Source organism: Sapajus apella, unplaced genomic scaffold (assembly GCF_009761245.1).
Source record: "Sapajus apella isolate SASKATOON/1434 unplaced genomic scaffold, GSC_monkey_1.0 scaffold31, whole genome shotgun sequence".
Classification (NCBI taxonomy): domain Eukaryota; kingdom Metazoa; phylum Chordata; class Mammalia; order Primates; family Cebidae; genus Sapajus; species Sapajus apella.
In genome coordinates, this window is record NW_022436971.1 from 445388 (window position 1) to 463488 (window position 18101).

Genomic DNA, 18101 nt, shown 5'->3' on the forward strand with positions numbered 1-18101 from the left:
AAAACCACAAAGACATTCCAGCCCACCCCCTTGTCCTTCCTGGAAAAAAAACACTTTGTGCCATATGTACCGATTGCTTTGGATTAATTTAGCTATAGAAACACTATAGAAGTTTTGACTTAATATATAGTGCTTAAGACCCATGATGTTTGTTCCTATTGGCTAGAACTCCTAGGGCATTGTTTCTCAGAGTTGACTGATGAGAAGAATCATCTGGGTCCCTTGTTAAAAACAGATTTCTGGGACAACATCAGACCCAGTGAATTGGAATTTCTAAAGATAGGATCATGAGAAGCTACATTTTTATTCCAGCTGATTCTTATCATCAAGCAAGTTAGGGCAATAGCCTGACAAGGAACCTAACGAGTAAAGTGTAGAATTACCTGAAGAGAGAAGTTAGGGACTTAATAAACCAGAGTGGCTTGAAAATACATTACCCGCATGGAGACTCAGGACCTGTCCAGGTAAGAGTGCTTACCTTCAGCCTTGTTAGGGCACTTCCAGCAGCGAGACAGTCGTGCCACTGTTTCTGGGCAGAGCTGAGTGGTGTAGGGCACCAGAGCATGGACTCTTGGCCAGACTCTGTCTGAGTTTGAATCCTGGTTCTTTGCTGACCTTGAAATGTTCTTGTTGTCCTTTTTTTTTTTTTTTTTCAGACGTGGCCTCTCTCTCTGTCGCCCAGGCTGGAGTGCAGTGGCCCAGTCTCAGCTCACTGCAACCTCAGTGGCCCAGTCTCAGCTCACTGCAACCTCCGCCTCCCAGGTTCAAGTGATTCTTCTGCCTCAGCCTCCCGAGTAGCTGGAAGTACAGGCACCTGCCACCACACCTGTCTAATTTTTGTATTTTTTTTTTTTAATAGAGGTGGGGCTTCACCATGTTGGCCAGACTGGTCTCAAACTCCTGATCACAAGTGATCCAACCACCTTGGCCTCCTAAAGTGCTGGGATTACAGACGAGAGCCATTGCACCCAGCCTTGTCTTCAGTTTTTTTTCTAAAATGGGGACAAAAATAATATCTACCTTTTGGGGTTTATGTGAGGATTTAATGTATTATTTTTATGACTTAGGAAGCTGGAATGTGAGAACAAGTGAGGAAGAGACAGAGTGATTTACCAGTACTGCCCTCTCAAGCAGGAAAGGAATTTTTATGGACGAATACAAAGCAATTAAGCCTGTCCCACCTACCTAGATATTATGATAACCCTTGATGTCCTTGGACTTGAGTTCTTTATGTTAAACACTCATAGAATTCAAACCCAGACTCTAAATCAAAGATATTTCCATTTCAAAACCAGGCAAATAAGGTAGATTATTCAAAGAATTCAGGTCATAGTTTTCATGTATAAGAATTATAAGAATACCATCTCATTCAGTAGCATTTCCCATCTGAAATCTTCTCATCATTTACTAGTTCTGTCACCTAAGTTACCTGAGTACATGAGGGTGTACACTTAGGTGCCTGGTGACAAGGGGTACCATGTGTCATATGTGCTGCATTCAGTGACCACGGCTGAATATAGCTGCCAGAGGCTGTTAGAAGGAGTACGGCTTTCTGGACAATGTTTTATTGCTTGAGAAAACTAAAGGGAGCAGTAATAATCAGAGCCACCTCTGTAGAGGACTAACCTTTAGGCTTGCTGTGTTATACCCCCAGGCATACTTGTAAGTGGCCAGCTGTGATTGCCAGTCACAAAATGATATCTGTCATTTTTGAAAGCTGCTTCAGATAATCTATAGCCTGGATTAAGATTTCATCTTGGTTGGGCGTGATGGCTCACACTTGTAATCCCAGCACTTTGGGAGGCCGAGGCAGGCAGATCACGAGGTCAGGAGATAGTGACTATCCTGGCTAACATGGTGAAACATCGTCTCTATTAAAAATATTTTTTAAAAAATTAGCCGAGCATGGTGGCACACACCTGTAGTCCCAGTTACTCAGGAGTCTGAGGCAGGAGAATCACTTGAACCTGGGAGGCGGAGGTTGTAGTGAGCCAAGATCGCACCACTGCCCTCCAGCCTGGGTGACAGAGAGAGACTCCATCTCAAAAAAAAAAAAAAAAAAAGATTTCGTCTTAAAGTCAGCATTTCAGCCAGCACCTCTTTCTGGATGGAATTAGCCCACCCTAGAAGTAGTTATCGTAAACCATCCAAGGCCTGACCAGCAGACCAAAGGCAGCCAAAGCGCAGACCAGAAAAGAAGGCTGAACTCTGACTGATCAAGAAGCACAATTACGGGCCGGGCGCGGTGGCTCACTCCTGTAATCCCAGCACTTTGGGAGGCCGAGGCGGGTGGATCACGAGGTCAAGAGATCGAGACCATCCTGGTCAACATGGTGAAACCCCGTCTCTACTAAAAATACAAAAAAAAATCAGCTGGGCATGGTGGCACATGCCTGTAATCCCAGCTACTCAGGAGGCTGAGGCAGGAGAATTGCCTGAACCCAGGAGGCGGAGGTTGCAGTGAGCCGAGATCGCGCCAATGCACTCCAGCCTGGACAACAAAGGCGAAACTCCGTCTCAAAAAAAAAAAAAACTTGAGTAGAGGCTACACAGAAACCAAATGCTTCTACCCTACCAATACAGTCCCCAGGATTTTAGATTTCATTTATATTCAGTATGAAATTGTGATATACCTTGTGGATACTAATTATCTAATTCATAGACTTGACTTTTCATGGCCCCAGTAACCAAATAGTGTAAATTTCCAGATAGCATTCTACTTGCATCCTTAAGGACTCCTCAGCTTTTCCTCCCTCCTCTGAATGTGGACAGACCTGTGTGGCCAGAGTCAAATGTAAGCCAGGAACCCAGCACACCCTGCCAGCCACAGAACCTTACTAGGCCCAGACAGGAATCCTCATGGAGAGAGAACAGCTGCTCTCCAGAATAAGAGGTTTCTTTTAGAACTCATCCTAAGACATAAATCACTGAATGAGACAAGAACATACCCAGTGATAAAAATGCAGGAAAAATTTGAGTGCTCTAGTTTCTACCTTTTTAATAGGCAGTGCATATAAAAGTAGTGATAATCACAGTGGTCAAAAGTAATGCTGTGTTGGTCCGAATAAAAGATGATCTGAATGCAAGCTTTACTTTCTACAGCAGACCTTTTAAATGGCAGAGATGCTATCACATAATTTATCACACCATAAATTATGTACCTGAGAGGTACTACTCTAGGGATTTGCCCCCCCTAATCTTTTACTCTCTCTAAATTGATATTTTATAACTGAAAAGAAATCTTGTCTTTGCCTTAGGCTAAATCGTTTCTTGAAATTTACTTTCTTTTAAAAGCATCTACATAATTACATTTAAAAACAAACAAGAATAAATCTTTTCAAAGCTTTAAAACATAGGCTTACAACAGAGTGAGACCCTCCACTGTCTAATTTCCTCCCAGGCCTGCCTGCGTCTAGACCTCTTTTTCCCCAAGGTTCAGAATGTGAATTGTGTTCTACTCCTCTGCACTGTTCTACTATTTTAAGTCGCCTTCTATTCAGATGAATATGGAAAATGATGCTAATGTTTTTTTATTTGTAAATGTCTTCTAAAGCTTTAGCTGTAATTATTTATGGATACTTAAAGCTTAACAATTCTGTGGGAATTTCATATAACTATGGAAGTAACAAAAACCTTCAGTATGCAACTCTGTGCTTTGTGCCTTTGGTTGGTATATTAATATTACATCTCCTTAGTTTCAAGTATTAACATCGAAACTTAAAAGGCAAAACCCACAAAGCAAAGGCAAAAAGCAGAAAGGGAAGGGCAGGAGAGTACACAGATCACGAAAGCAGCTAGAATGTCCCCAGGTGGCCCTCCTCTTCCAAGCTGCGCCTCCGCGTGCCGCCTCACTCCCTGCCACTGTGGAGCAGCTGCTCCCAAGCTGCTGATGGCTCCAGACACACACCTGTCTACAGTCTTGCCTCTCCAGGGGTTGTGCTTTTTCTCCCTTGGATTAGAAAAATGCAAGGAAGGATTCTTGTGTCCTGGATTGCATTACTGCCCATCCTTGTGTGTATGTGAGGGGCCATGCCCATTAGACCTAAGGCATCAGAGCAGAGAGAGAAACATTTCCCCCAAAGAAGGGGATACTGTCATGAAAAGATGCTGAGGTAGGAGAAACGCTTGAGCCTAGGAGTTTGGGGCTGCAGTGAGCTGTGATCATGCCCATGAATACCCACTGCACCCTTTCCTCTCAAAAAATAATAGCAAAGGTCGTTAGCAGAGCATGGTTTTCCTACCTAGCACGTAATTGTGTGCACACATGCACATACACAGACCTTCCCGTACACATTTCCACTTCCAGAATTTTCCTTCGTCACATAAGGCAGCCATCCACGTGTAACTGCTGATGCTCTCGCACTTGTCCTGGGAGTCTTAGCCACCTCTGGTGGAAGGGACAACATTCAGGGTATCCAGTTTATACCCATTCATCTGAACCAGGCCTAGGTATGTCTTTTGTGATCCATTAACCCATTAAACCATGAACCAAATAATGCATTTTGAACACTCACACACTCTGTATACAAAGGTAAAGATCTGCAAATAGGATAATTGCAAATTAAAGACATAGGGAAAAGGAAAGTAACAGCATGGCATATTAAGCCACATTTGCAGTTTCATCCTGAAACACCACTAAAATGACAGTGAAGGGAGTTTTTTTAAGTAAAAACTTGCAAGTACAAAGAAAAATGGAAGAGGAAACAATGGCAACAAAATTTTGGAAGCAGCCAAGCAAATGGATGAGTGATAATGAACTTAACAGAGAAAACTGGAACATAGAGGCTGAAAGTAAGAGAAGCCCAGAAGAAAGCCAACCCCAGGAATTAGAACACTCTGGAAACACAGATTCGGAATGATTGGCTTATTGTCCCTGGAGAAGGTAGAAGGACTCAGGAATTACAGCTATGGGCTTCTCTTTTCCGTGGCTTCTGAAAAAAACTGTTTTATGTATTATATCACACCTCCCTTTGCATAGATGTGTTTTAGGAGAGGTCTTTTTTTCCCCTAACACCTCACCTTTATTTCTCTTAACAAATAAAATAATATTCTCTCAAAAATAGAAATAATTCTTTGTATTCTGTTTTGTTCAGTTGTTGATAATGTATTGACTTGGGACCTAATACCATCTTTGGATGGGAAACTGGTAAATATTACAACCTATAATTCTGAGTAGTCCTAATTGCTAGCACTTTTAGGGAAGGGTGAGATTTTATCATAGTGTATTTACTTTAATTTATACTTCATAAGAAAGAAAAGCAATTTTTAAAAATCAGAAAATGCCACAGTATAAATATTATTTCCGAATTGTAGAAACATGGCTGAATTAAGAGATGGGTTGCAATATAATAGTACTCGCATACCTCAGAGACACTGCGGGCTTGCTCCCAGACTGTCGCAATCAAGTGAATATTGCCATCAAGTGAGTTATACAAACTTTTAAATTTCCCAGTACATGTAAAAGTTTTGCTTATACTATGCTATAGCCTCATAAGTGTGGAATAGCACTATGTATTCAAAAAGTACATACCTTAAAAAATATTTAATTGCTAAAAAATGCTAATGATCGTCTAAGCCTTCAGCAAGTCCTAATCTTTTTGCTGGTGGAGGGTCTTGCCTCAGTGCTGATGGCTGCTGACTAATCAGGATGGTAGTTGCTGAATATTGGGATGGCTGTAGCAAATTCTTAAAATAAGACAGCAATGAAGCTTGTCCCCTCGGATGACTCTCCCATTCATGGAAGATTTCTCCTGTAGCATGTGATGCTGTTTGATAGCATTTTACCCACAGTAGAACTTCTTTCAGAATTGTAGTCAGTTCTCTTAAACCCTGCCACTGCTTTGTCAACTAAGTTTATATGATATTCTAAATCCTTACTGTCATTTCAACAATGTTCACAGCATCTTAACCAGTAGATTCCATCTCAAGAAACCCCTTTCTTTGCTCATCCATAAGAAGCAACTCCTTACCTTTTCAAGTTTTATTATGAGATGGCAGCAATTCAGTCACATCTTCAGGCTTCACATCTAATTGTAGTTCTCTTGTTTTTTCACCCTACCTTCAGTTACTTCCTCTACTGAAGACTTGAACCCCTAGAAGTCCAGGAGGGTTAGAATCAACTTCTTCCAAAAAAAAAAAAAAAAAAAAAAAGAATCAACTTCTTTCAAACTCCTATTAATGTTTATTTTAACCTCCTTCTATGAATCACAAATGTCTTTTAATGGCCTCTAGAATGGTGAATCCATTACAGAGGTTTTCAATTTATGTGGTAGCTATAGTCTTACAAAATGTATTTCTTATATAATAAGACTTGAAAGTCAAAGCTACTACTTGGCTGGGTGCAGTGGCTCACACCTATAATCCCAGCACTTTGGGAGCCTGAGGCAGGTGGATCACCTGAGGTCAGTAGTTCAAGACCAGCCTGACCAACATGGTGAAACCCCATCTCTACTAAAAATACAAAAATTAGCTGGGCATGGTGGCATGCACCTGTAATCCCAGCCACTTGGGAGGCTGAGATAGGAGAATCGCTTAAGCCCAAGAGGTGAAGGTTGCAGTGAGCCTAGATTGTGCTATTGCACTGCAGCCTGGGTAACAAGAGTGAAACTCCATCTCAAAAAAAAAAAAAAAATTGCTTCTTAATCCATGGGCTGCAAAATGAATGTTGTGTTAGCAGGTGTGAAAACAACATTGATCTCCTTGTATGAATTTATCAGAGCTCTTAGGTAACCACATGCATTGTGAATGAATGAGTCATAAACCATGCTGTAAACAGATGTGCTGTCATCCAGGCTTTATTGTTCCATTTATGGAGCACAGGCAAGGTAAATTTAGCATAATTCTGAAAGGCCCTAAAATTTTCAGAATGGTAAATGAGCATTGGCTTCAAGTTAAAATCACCAGTTGCATTAGCCCCAGCAAGAGAGTGAGCGTGTCCTCTGAAGCTTTAAAGCCAGGCATTGCCTTCTCCTCTCTAGCTATGAAAGCCCTAGATGGCATCTTCTTCCAATAGAAGCCTGTTTCATCTCATTAAAAATCTGCAGTTCTCGGTAGCTGCTTTCAGTGATCTGAGCTAGATCTTCTGGACAACTTGCTGCAGCTTCTCCATCAGCACTTGCTGCTTCACCTTGTGCCTTCATGCTGTGGAGATGGTTCTTTCCTTAAACTTCATGAACCAACCTCTCTTAGCTTCTAGCTCTTCTGCAGTTTACTCACCTCCATCAGCCTTCGTAGAATTGGAGAGAGTTAGGGCCTTCCTGGATGAGACTTTGGCTTAAGGGAATGTGATGGCTGGTGTGATCTATCCAGGCCACTAAAACTTTATGTCAACAATGAGACTGTTTTGCTTTCTTATCATTTCTGTGTACAGTGGAGTAGCACTTTTAATTTTCTTCAAGAGCTTTTCCTTTGCATTCATAGCTTGGCTGTTTGGCACAAGAGGCCTCGCTTCCAGCCTGTCTTGGCTTTTGACGTGTTTTCCTCACTAAGCTTAATTATTTCTAGCTTTTGATTTAAAGTGAGAGAGATGCAACTCTTCCTTTCACTTGAACACTTAGGCATCATAGTAGTGTTATGAATTGGCCTAATTTCAATATTGTTACGTCTTAGGGAATAGGGAGGCCTGAGAAGAGAGAAAGAGTTGGTCAATGAAACAGTCAGAACACAAATTGATTGATTAAGTTGGCTATCTTATGTAGGCATGGTTGGTGGCACTCCAAAACAGTTACAATAGTAACACCAAAGATGGCTGGTCACATATCACCACACACAGACATGATAGTAATGGAGAAGTTTGAAGTATTGCTAGAATTACCAAAATGTGGCACAGAGACACCAGGTGACCACATGCTGTTGGAAAAATGGCACCAGTGGCCTTGCTCAACTCAGGGTTGCCACAAACCTTCAATTTGTAAAAAGCATGATAAAGCAAAGCACAATAAGACAAGGTATGCCTGTATTAAAATGGCTTTTTGACTGGGTGACAAGGTAAAGAGTTTATCTTGTTATCTGCAGAATACAGAAGAATGACCAAAATCACTATTTTTTTGTTTGTTTAAGACAAAAAAAAAAGTTGGGGGAAACTACGAAAGGGAAGAAAATGAAAGTGATCAAGTCAGAAACTATCCATGTATGGACTCAGTGCACTATTCTCTTCCTCCCTGTGAAATGAGAAAAACAGAGTTTGTTAGAAAAGCAACAATTAATGAGGGTTTCAGCAAACAACTTAGGAGGCTCTCACCAAGTCAACACAAGAATAGTTTTTTTTCTCCTGCGTTTTTTTTAAAGACAGAAAAGCAGAGTAAATTGAAAATTAACACATAATCTTAGAGAACTGCAGGGTCCTTGGTGTTGGCAGGTGTCCAAAGCCTGTCTGACAGCCTGGGCAGACTGCCAGTTTTCAGCTGCTTCTGGGTTGGGATTAGATTCCATTTCCAATCAAGCATTTAAGGTAAGCCTTTCACCAGTTCTAACTCAGATTAGTACAAACAGAAAGTTTGAGTATTTCCAAGTCCGTACTTAAATACCTTAGTGTGAAAAATAGAAGCTGACAGAAGCATAGTAAGTAATAGTTTGTTTTTTCTCATTGGACTGAGGCTTGAGGTCCTCAGCGTGACCAAGCATCACATCCATCATAGACTGTCGGCAGAGCCAAGTGGAAGGAGCAGGTTTGGGGAGAAAGATTGCGAGTGCAGTGTTGTCGTGTTCAGATTGAGATGCTTGTGGGGTGCTGGGAGTGAAGACAAGCTTTGTAAATTTTGGATGTGGGTGGGGCCAGGAAAAGTGGGGGTAATTTATTTTCAGATTTCTTCCTGGCTTGGGTAAAGGGACCTTTCATCAAAACACGAGAGGAGGATTTGTGCCTGAAGGAGAAGGTTGGGAACCAGACCATCGTTTTTGTCATCCAGATTCTTCCAGTGAATCTCACATTCACACCAGCAAAGGGGATACGGATACTTAGACCCAACAAATGACCAGTAGAACCTAAGATGTATACATACATGGCACATACTGCTTTTCAATCTACCAGCCCCCGCAGCATCCTCTCTCCCTCTCTCACTATATAATGTCTCTGTCTCTCTCTGTTTCTGGAACACACATGAACACACACTTTTTAAAAACACATTTTTATACACACATGCTTTGGGGCTTTTCACTTAAATACTTTTATGACCTTATCTCCTAAGAAGCTGACTCAATGTAGCTGCTATGGTCAAACGATGGTGATGAACCACAGCCTGGCTCATAGAAGAAACATTTCTGAATGCTGGAATTCCCCTGATGATCCAGCCTAGACCTACTATGTTTAACCAGAGATTTTTTTAATTCCTCTTAATATCAAAGTATTAAAATATTTCAGCTCACTTCAGCTAGTAAAGCAAACACTTAAAGCAAATCAGTGCTGTGGTATAGTTCTCAACTTTTTCATGGATCCTACTGGGGAATCTCTAGTCGACTCCCCACTTCACCCCTAATTTAGTCTTTTCTTTGCAACCACAGGGGTTTTTCTGAAATGCAAATCTGGTTATGTTATTACACAGATTAAAAGTTTCCAGCAGCTCTTCTTTGCTACAGCACTGTCTAGTAGCATGGAAATGTTCTGTGCTAACTAGTAATGGGAGCCAACTAGCCACATGTGTCTGTTGATTACTTGAGATGTGACAGAGAAAATGAATTGTTAATATTATTGAGTGATTAATTGATTGATTGAAATGGAGTTTTGCTCTTGTTACCCAGGCTATAGTACAGTGGCGTGATCTCAGCTCACTGCAACCTCCGCCTCCCGGTTTCAAGTGATTTACCTGCCTCAGCCCCCCGAGTAGCTGGGATTATAGGCATGCGCCACCATGCCTGGTGAATTTTTGTATTTTTAGTAGAGACGGAGTTTCACATATTGGCCAGGGTGGTCTCAAACTCCTGACCTCAGGTGATCTGCCTACCTCAGCCTCCCAAAGTGCTGGGATTATAGGCATGAGCCACTGCACCCAGCCTAATTTTATTTTATTGGAGTGAACTGGAATTTAAATAGCCACATGTAGCTGATGGCTACACAGTTCTACAGGCTAAAGCCCTCATTCTTCTCTGTGGCTTACAAGACCCTTGTTTCTGAGCTGACCCTTGCCAGCCCTTCCAGCCTGACCTCATCCCACTCTTTCTTCTCAGCATCCATACTCAGAAGCACTTGGACCACTCACAGTGCCCAGGCAGGTGGCTGCACATGCCACTTCTCCCTGAAGGGCCTCCCTACCCTTTTCACCTTTGTTCTCTCCTCTTTGTCATCTAATTCTTTCTTCTTATCTTAGCTCTGATTCCTCCAGGAAGTGTTCCCTAACACCCTAAAACTATACTATGTGATCTTCTGTGAGCCGCAGCATCTGGTACGTATCATAGTATCGTAGTAGCTGTTTGTTTGATGCCTTTCTAGACTACAAGCTCTTTGAGGGTGTAAACTCCCCAGGCTTTAGCCAAAAACAAATTCTGTCTCTCAAAATCTTCTTGCTGCTGTTTGCCTCTTAATTAGTTCTTTCTCTGCTAGGAAAGGGATTTTCTTTTTCAGTTATTTCAAATAAATCACATAGCACTGCCTGCTTATTCCATTCAGAGCAGAGAAATAAAACAGAAAATTATTATTCCTCTGTTTTATACATATCATGTGTAAATATAAACTACATTGCCTTTCACATCACTATCTAGTAGGAAGTTTAATCGATGACTAGAATTTTATGTACAAGCATTGATTGATCATGGGTCCTTAACCTCATTGAGCTTATTTACTCAGGAGAAAACATAAATGAGGGGGTTGGGAGGGAAGAAAGTGGAAGGATTAGATACGTTTTCTTGTTCAATATGATATTTATTTGGTAAAGATTTTGATGCCGGCCAGTTGCGGTGACTCACGCCTGTAATCCCAGCACTTTGGGAGGTCGAGGCAAGTGGATCTGGATCACTTGAGGCCAGAAGTTCGAGACCAACCTGGCCAACATGGCAAAACCCTATCTCAACTAAAAACACAAAAATTAGCTGGGCATTGTGGTGCACACCTGCAGTCCCAGCTACTCAGGAGGCTGAAGCAGGAGAATTACGTGAACCCGGGAGAGGAAGATTGCAGTGAACCAAGACTGCACCACTGCACTTTAGCCTGGGTGACCGAGTGAGTGAAACTCTGTCTCAAAAAGAAAAAAAAAAGATTTTTCATGCATTTCATGTTGGGAAAGAGGTCATTTGACAAATTTAGATAGCAGCACCACCACTACTTCATCATGACGAGACCCTGCCGGGTAGAGAGGCACAGGAAAGGTGAGAGGTGGGGAGCAGTTCTTAGCCCCCTATCACTCCAGCTCCTTCATTCTGCCCATAACCTGGCTGCGCCAGAGAACCTATAGAGAGCCTGGCATGTCATTGGGCTTATTTGTCTCTCTCACAGGTTTTCATTGGACAGCACTATTTTTTCTCATTAGCTTGTAATACAGTGAGGGCACAGATTATTTTCTTTCCCCTAAGCAGAGTTGATTGCATCAAGCCGCATCCAATGAGACAGTGAGCTGTTGGAAGGATGCTTTTCCTGTACTTCCTTGCCTTTTGTGTAGGCTATAGTCCTTCGAGGAGAGATAATCCAGTTGGGGAGTGTCCTTACATTCTGTAAATCCATCTCTTCCACACTAGTGCCTGACATTGTGTATTTTTTTTTTTTTTTTTTTTTTTTAGTGACGGAGAGAAAAGGAACTTAATTTGCTCTGAGAATTATTGATGGTGTGCTGTAGGATCACATGTTAGAGAAGAGTAACATTTCTTGCCCCGTGGATCTGAGAGTCTTAGTCAGGCATTTAGAACCCAGTTAATATGTTTAGTACACATTCGTGCATGTGCTTATATGGATAAACATCAGGCCTCTGTTTATGTTGATGTAACAGGACACAGCTTTACACACTGTGATCCTAAGTTGTTGTCTTCAGGCCAGGCACAGTAGCTCATGCCTGTAATCCCAGCACTTTGGGAGGCCAAGGCAGGTGGATTACCTGAGGTCAGGAGTTCAAGACCAGCCTGGCCAACATGGTGAAACGCTATCTCTACTAAACATACAAAAAATTAGCCGGGTGTGGTAGGTAGTGCCTTTAATCCCAGCTGCTTGGGAAACTGAGGTGGGAGAATTGCCTGAGCCTGGGAGGTGGAGGTTGCAGTGAGCTGAGATTGCACCACTGCATTCCAGCCTGGGCGCAACAGAGACTCAATCTCAAAAAAAAAAGTTTGTCTTATATAAGAATCTGTTCTGAAATGTGCCACTTTCAGTGCTAATCCCTAGTCTGCATCCACTTTCCTAGGATTTCCTTGCTGAAGTCACTGATTATTCCAGGTATTCAGGTTTTCACTGGAATATTTTTTCTGCTGCTTTGGTGGTTCCTACAGATTTCTCCCACTGTGTCAGAACTACTGACATTTCTCCAAACTTCAGGACTTTCCAGAGTCGGAGAATTGTCTTATAATTTACTGTTAGAATCAGCTGGCCTTCCACATTTGTTGTGGAGGACGCAGAAATGCTTTTCTGAGCTTCTCACATCTAATGGAGCTTCCATGTGGGATCTTCCTTGAAGCTATTTGGTCTGTTTGAAGTTGTGGAGGCCAGGCTGTGTGAAAGGTGACAGTGGTCTTTTCTTCTCTTAGCCTTACATTTCAGTGGATGATAAAGGGAAACATCAGCTAGATTGATTTTTTTTTTTTTTTTTGAGACAGAGTTTTGCTCTTGTTGCCCAGGCTGGAGTGCAATGGCGTGATCTCGGCTCACCGCAACCTCTGCCTCCTCTGTTTAAGTGATTCTGCTGCCTCAGCCTCCCCAGTAGCTGGGATTTCAAGCATACAAAATGTTTTGTATTTTGTAAATTTTGTATTTTGTAAAAATACAAAATAAAATTTTGTATTTTTAGTAGAGATGAGGTTTCTCCATGTTGGTCAGGCTGATCTCGAACTCCTGACCTCAGTTGATCCGCCCACCTTGGCCTCCTAAAGTGCTGGGATTACAGGCGTGAGCCACCACACCCAGCTGGTTTGTTTTTATTTTTTAGGGACAGGGTCTTGGTCTGCTGCCCAGGCTGGAGTGCAGGGATACAGACATGGCTCGCGGCAGCCTCAAACTCTTGGGCTCAGGCAATTCTCCCACCTCAGCCTCCCAAGTAGCTAGGACCATAGGCATGTTGCCACCACACCAGGCTGAATTTTTTTTTCTTTTTTAAATAGAGACAGGGTCTCAATGTGTTACCCAGGCTGGTCTCAAACTCCTGTCCTCAAGTGACCTCCCACCTTGGCCTTCCAAAGTGCCAAGATAGATTGAATTTCAGATTGAAAATGACAAAGACTCCTGAACTCCTCTCAGATATTGGCATGGTGCATTGGCACATAAGTAGCCTCAGAGCACTTCCCAGCTACCACATGGTATACACAATGGCAGAGGTTGGCAAACTACAGCTTGTAATTTGTGTGTACCTGTATATGCCCTGCCCTTGTGTGTACCATGTGTATACCTTGTGTATACTTGTTTTGTCAATAAAGTTTTATTGGAACATACTTGTTTACGTATTGGCTATAGCTGCTTTCCCTACCATGGCAGATTGAGTAGCTGCAACAGAGAGCTTATGGCCTACAAGGCCTAAAATATTTACCCTCGGGCCCTTTGAGAAAAATATGCATTTTACTTTGTCTTGGATTTAGAATAAGGATGTTAAAAATAGATGTAGTTCTGTATACAATTCTGTTTTTTTATTACTTAGAATTTCAGAGCTGATAAAAGGTACTTTATAAGTCAGCATGTTGTGGTCCATTACTGGCTCAACATAGGTAATGAAATAAGATTACGAGGCTGGGCACTAGTGGCTCACACCTCTAATCCCAGCACTTTGTGAGGTCAGGGTGGGAGGATCACTTGAGGCCAGGAGTTCAAGACCAGCATGGGCAACACAGCAAGACCTCATCTCTACAAAAAAAAAAAAAAAAAATTTTTTAGCTATCTGGTCTGATGTAACCCCAACTACTCAGGAGGCTGAAGTGCAAGGATTGCTTGAGCCCAGGAGTTGAGGCTGCAGTGAGCTAAGATCACACCACTGCACTCCAGCGTAGGTGACAGAGTGAGACTCTGTCTCAAAAAGAAAAGAAAAGGAAGATTGTATCAAATTCTGTAGACCTTTACATCTTCTTCATTAGTAGTATGGTAGCAGTAGTCAAAGGTACAAATGTTGGCCCCTTTGAAATTTAGAATAACAAATACGGAGATGAATCTCTATTCTCTCACTTCAACTTGCCCAAAGACTAATGTGGCTTATTGTGTGAGTTCCCATGAAATTAAAAGAGTATAATATACTTATTCAGAGAGCAGCTGATAATTAGTAATTGGGAGAAGGACTACCTCCTTCAAGGAAGATAATATTAGTAAATAATTGTCCTGCCAACACTCAACCAGTACATTAGAGGGCACTTGGGCAGACTCTTTGGCACGTCAGCCTTCTTCAGAGATGACTCCCTTAAATGTCTAACACTTTGAAACAATGGTTGCCAGAATTACTCTCATTGTTGGAGTAGAAATAATTTTTAAGAAAAAATTATCTTAAAATCTGTTACAACAACACTTGGTAATATTCCCCAAATTCTGTATTTTCACTTATGCTACATATATAAAAATTGAGGTGCTGTAAGAAAATCTCACTGAACTTGCCAGGTGCAGTGGCTTATGCCTGTAATCCCAACAATTTGGGAGGCCGAGGCAGATGTATCACGAGTTCAAGAAATTGAAAACAACCTGGCTAACATGGTGAAACTTTGTCTTTACTAAAAAGACACACACACACACACAAAATAGCCAGCCATGGTGGCACGCGCCTGTAGTCCCAGCTACTTGGGAGGCTGAGGAAGAAGAATCGCTTGAACCTGGGAGGTGGAGGTTGCAGTGAGCTGAGATTGTGCCACTGCACTCCAGTCTGGGTGTCAGAGCAAGATGAAAGAAAGAAAAAAGAGAGAGAGAGAAGGAAAGAAAGAGAAAGGAGGGAAGGAAGGAGGTAAGGAGGGAGGAAGGAAAGGAAAGAAGGAAATGAGAGAGAAAGAAAGGAAAGGGAAGGAAGCAAGGAAAGGAAAGAAAGAAAGAAAAGAAAGCAAGCCTGCCTCACTGAACTCTACCTGTCAACTCAACAGAAATTCAATCTGAACTTCTGCCCCAAATTGTGTGTTTCCCAACCAGCTCCCTGGTCACAACCACACTGTAACTGTGCTCTTACACTCACAACCACCTCAGCCCAGCACTCGCCTGGCTGAGGGACTCGAGGAGGAGCTGCCCTGCTTGTCTACATGGTATTTACTTCTGTCCTTCGCTGGTGTCAACTCCATTTCTCTTTGAGAGAAGAAAACAGTGTGGCAGAGACAGTGTAAGCTCTGAAGTCACCTAGGCCTGAGTTCAGGGCCTAGCTTTGTTCACTACCTGCTGACAGAGTTGTCGAGTTAACTCTTTATACTTAAGTACTTCTTTCTTTTTGTTTTTCTGTTTGTTTGTTTGAGATGTGATCTTGCTCTATCGCCCAGGCTGGAGTGCAGTGGCGCCATCTCGGCTCACTGCAACCTCCGCCTCCCGGGTTCAAGTGATTCTCCTGCCTCAGCCTCCCAAAGTGCTGGGATTACAGGTGTAAGCCACCGCACCAGCCTTAAGTACTTCTCTAGAAGTAACTAATTACTTCATCTTTAGGCTAATTCATTAGTTCAGCAAGTATTTGCTGAGCACCTGATATGCGCAAGGCACTATTTCGGGAGGTGCTTGGTGATTTAGCTGTGTAAAAAGAGGTCCCTGTAGCTGCCATTCTAGCAAAGAAGACAGAAAAATATTGTTTTGTAATATAATAAACAATAGTAGTAAATGCTGTGCAGGAAAATAGAGAGTGAATGGGTCAGAGAGTTTTAGGTTTTAGACTGGATCATTAGGGTAGGGCCTTCTGGAGAGATGACTTTGATCAGGAATCTGAATGATGTAAGAAGAGAGAGCCGTGCCAGCGTCTGAGGGAAGATTGTTCCAGGCAGAGGGAATGGGGAGGATAAAGGTCCATGTTGGAAGGTACTGGGTGTTTTCTGGAATAGCAGAAAGATCAGCATGGCTGAAGCATGGTGAGCAGAGGGACGAGCGTAGAAAACCGGCTGGAGAGGCAGCAAGGGGCCAGATCACGCAGGAGAGAGAGAATTTGAATTTTAAAAAGCATTTTTAATAAGATTTATTGTAGAATAGTTTTAGGCTTAAAGAAGAGTTGCAAAAGTAGTACAGTAAGTTCCCATATACATACCCCTTCCTCTGTTTCTTCTAATACTGCTGTCTTATGTTGCCCTGGTAACCGTGTCACAACTAAGAAATCAACACCCATACACTACTGTGAACTAAGTTCCAGCCTTTACTCCTATTTAACTAGATTGTCCACTAATGTCCTTTCTCTGTTCCAGGACGCCACATTTCATTTAGTCATCCTGTCTCCTTGGCCTCTTCTGTTCCGTGACAGTTTCTTAGTCTTTCCCTGTTCTTCGTGACCTTCACAATTTTGAGGAGTACTAGTCAGGTATTTTGCAGAACGTCCTTCATGGTTTTCTCACGATTTGACTGTGATTATGGGTTTAGGGGAAGAACACCACAGAGGTGAGGTGCGCTTCTCATTGCATGGTAGAGGTACCTGCTGTCAGCATGACTTCTCGCTGATGATGTTAACCTTGATCTCCTGTCCAAAGCCGCATTTACAAGGTTTCTCCACTCTTCCTACTCTATTCTTAGGAAGTCCCTAAGCATGGCTCATCCTCAAGGGCAGGGGTGAGGAATTCAGCTCTACCCCCTGGAGAGGGAAATGTCTACACCCTCTATATATCTCCCATTTGTTTATTTAATCATTTATTTATATCAGTGTGGACTCATGGACATTTATTCTATGCTTTGGGTTATAGCCCAATACTGTTTAATACATTATTTATTTCATTGCTCAAATTGTTCCAGCTCTGGCTAGTGGGAGCTCTTTCTGCTTGGGTCCTCTGTCTTTTTGACCTGTCACCTTTTGTTTTTTAAGAATTTAACTACGTTGTGGCGTTATCATCTTATATATTCCCTGCCCTAGCCCTAGAATGAGGCATTTCTCTAGGGAGCCCTGGCTCCTTTATTAAGGAATGGTATTAGAAATCAGTGTGTATAGGCTGGGTACAGTGGCTCATGCCTGTAATCCCAACACTTTGGGAGGCCAAGGCGGGCAGATCACCTAAGGTCAGGAGTTTGAGACCAGCCTGGCCAACATGGCGAAATCCCATCTCTACTAAAAATATTTTAAAAATCAGCCAATGTGGTGGTGTATGCTTGTAGTCCCAGCTACTCGGGAGACTAAGTCATGAGGATCATTTTAACCTAGGAGGCGGAGGCTGCAGTGAGCCGAGATCAGGCCACTGCTCCCCAGTCCAGCCTGGGTGACAGAGCAAGACTCCATCTCAATTAAAAAAAAAAGAAAAAGAAATCAGTCTGCATATATGCACATGCCTATAATTCTTTGTCTGTCCATCTGTATCTGCATTAAGCTATACGTTAGTTATGCTGAAGTACCTGACTCTGATCCAGTCCCACAGGGTTTCCTGTGGCTGTCTCCCTTGGTCGTCTGTAACTTCCCTCTCCAGGGGTGAGACCCCCAGCTCCTATCATCCACCATCCATTGACTTACTTGTTCTGTGCCAGCAGCATGTGTAGCAGTTTCAGAATTATTAGTGAGGACCCTTGATTTATTTTTTAAACAAATTTATTGAGCTATGACTCATACACCATACAATTCATCTGTCCAAAATGCACAATTCGGTGGTTTTTTTTCTTCATATATATATATATATATATATATATATATTATTTAACCTATCTGAGATTAAATAAAGATGGTGTTTCACCATGTTGGTCAGGCTGGTCATGAACTCCCAACCTCAGGTGATCCACCCGCCTTGGCCTCCAAAGTGCTTGGATTACAGGCGTGAGCCACCACGCCCAGCCAATTTGGTGGTTTTTAGTGTACACACAGAGTTGTGCAGCCACTACTGAAATCAGTTTGAGAACATTTTCATCACCCCAAAACGGACTT

The 18101-nt window shown here is 42.3% G+C and overlaps 1 protein-coding gene across 25 annotated transcripts in view; it reads left to right on the forward strand.

Moving 5' to 3' along the window:
* Positions 1 to 18101, forward strand: part of DTNB (dystrobrevin beta) — a 302922-nt gene that overhangs the window by 203366 nt on the left and 81455 nt on the right. The window lies entirely within an intron of this gene.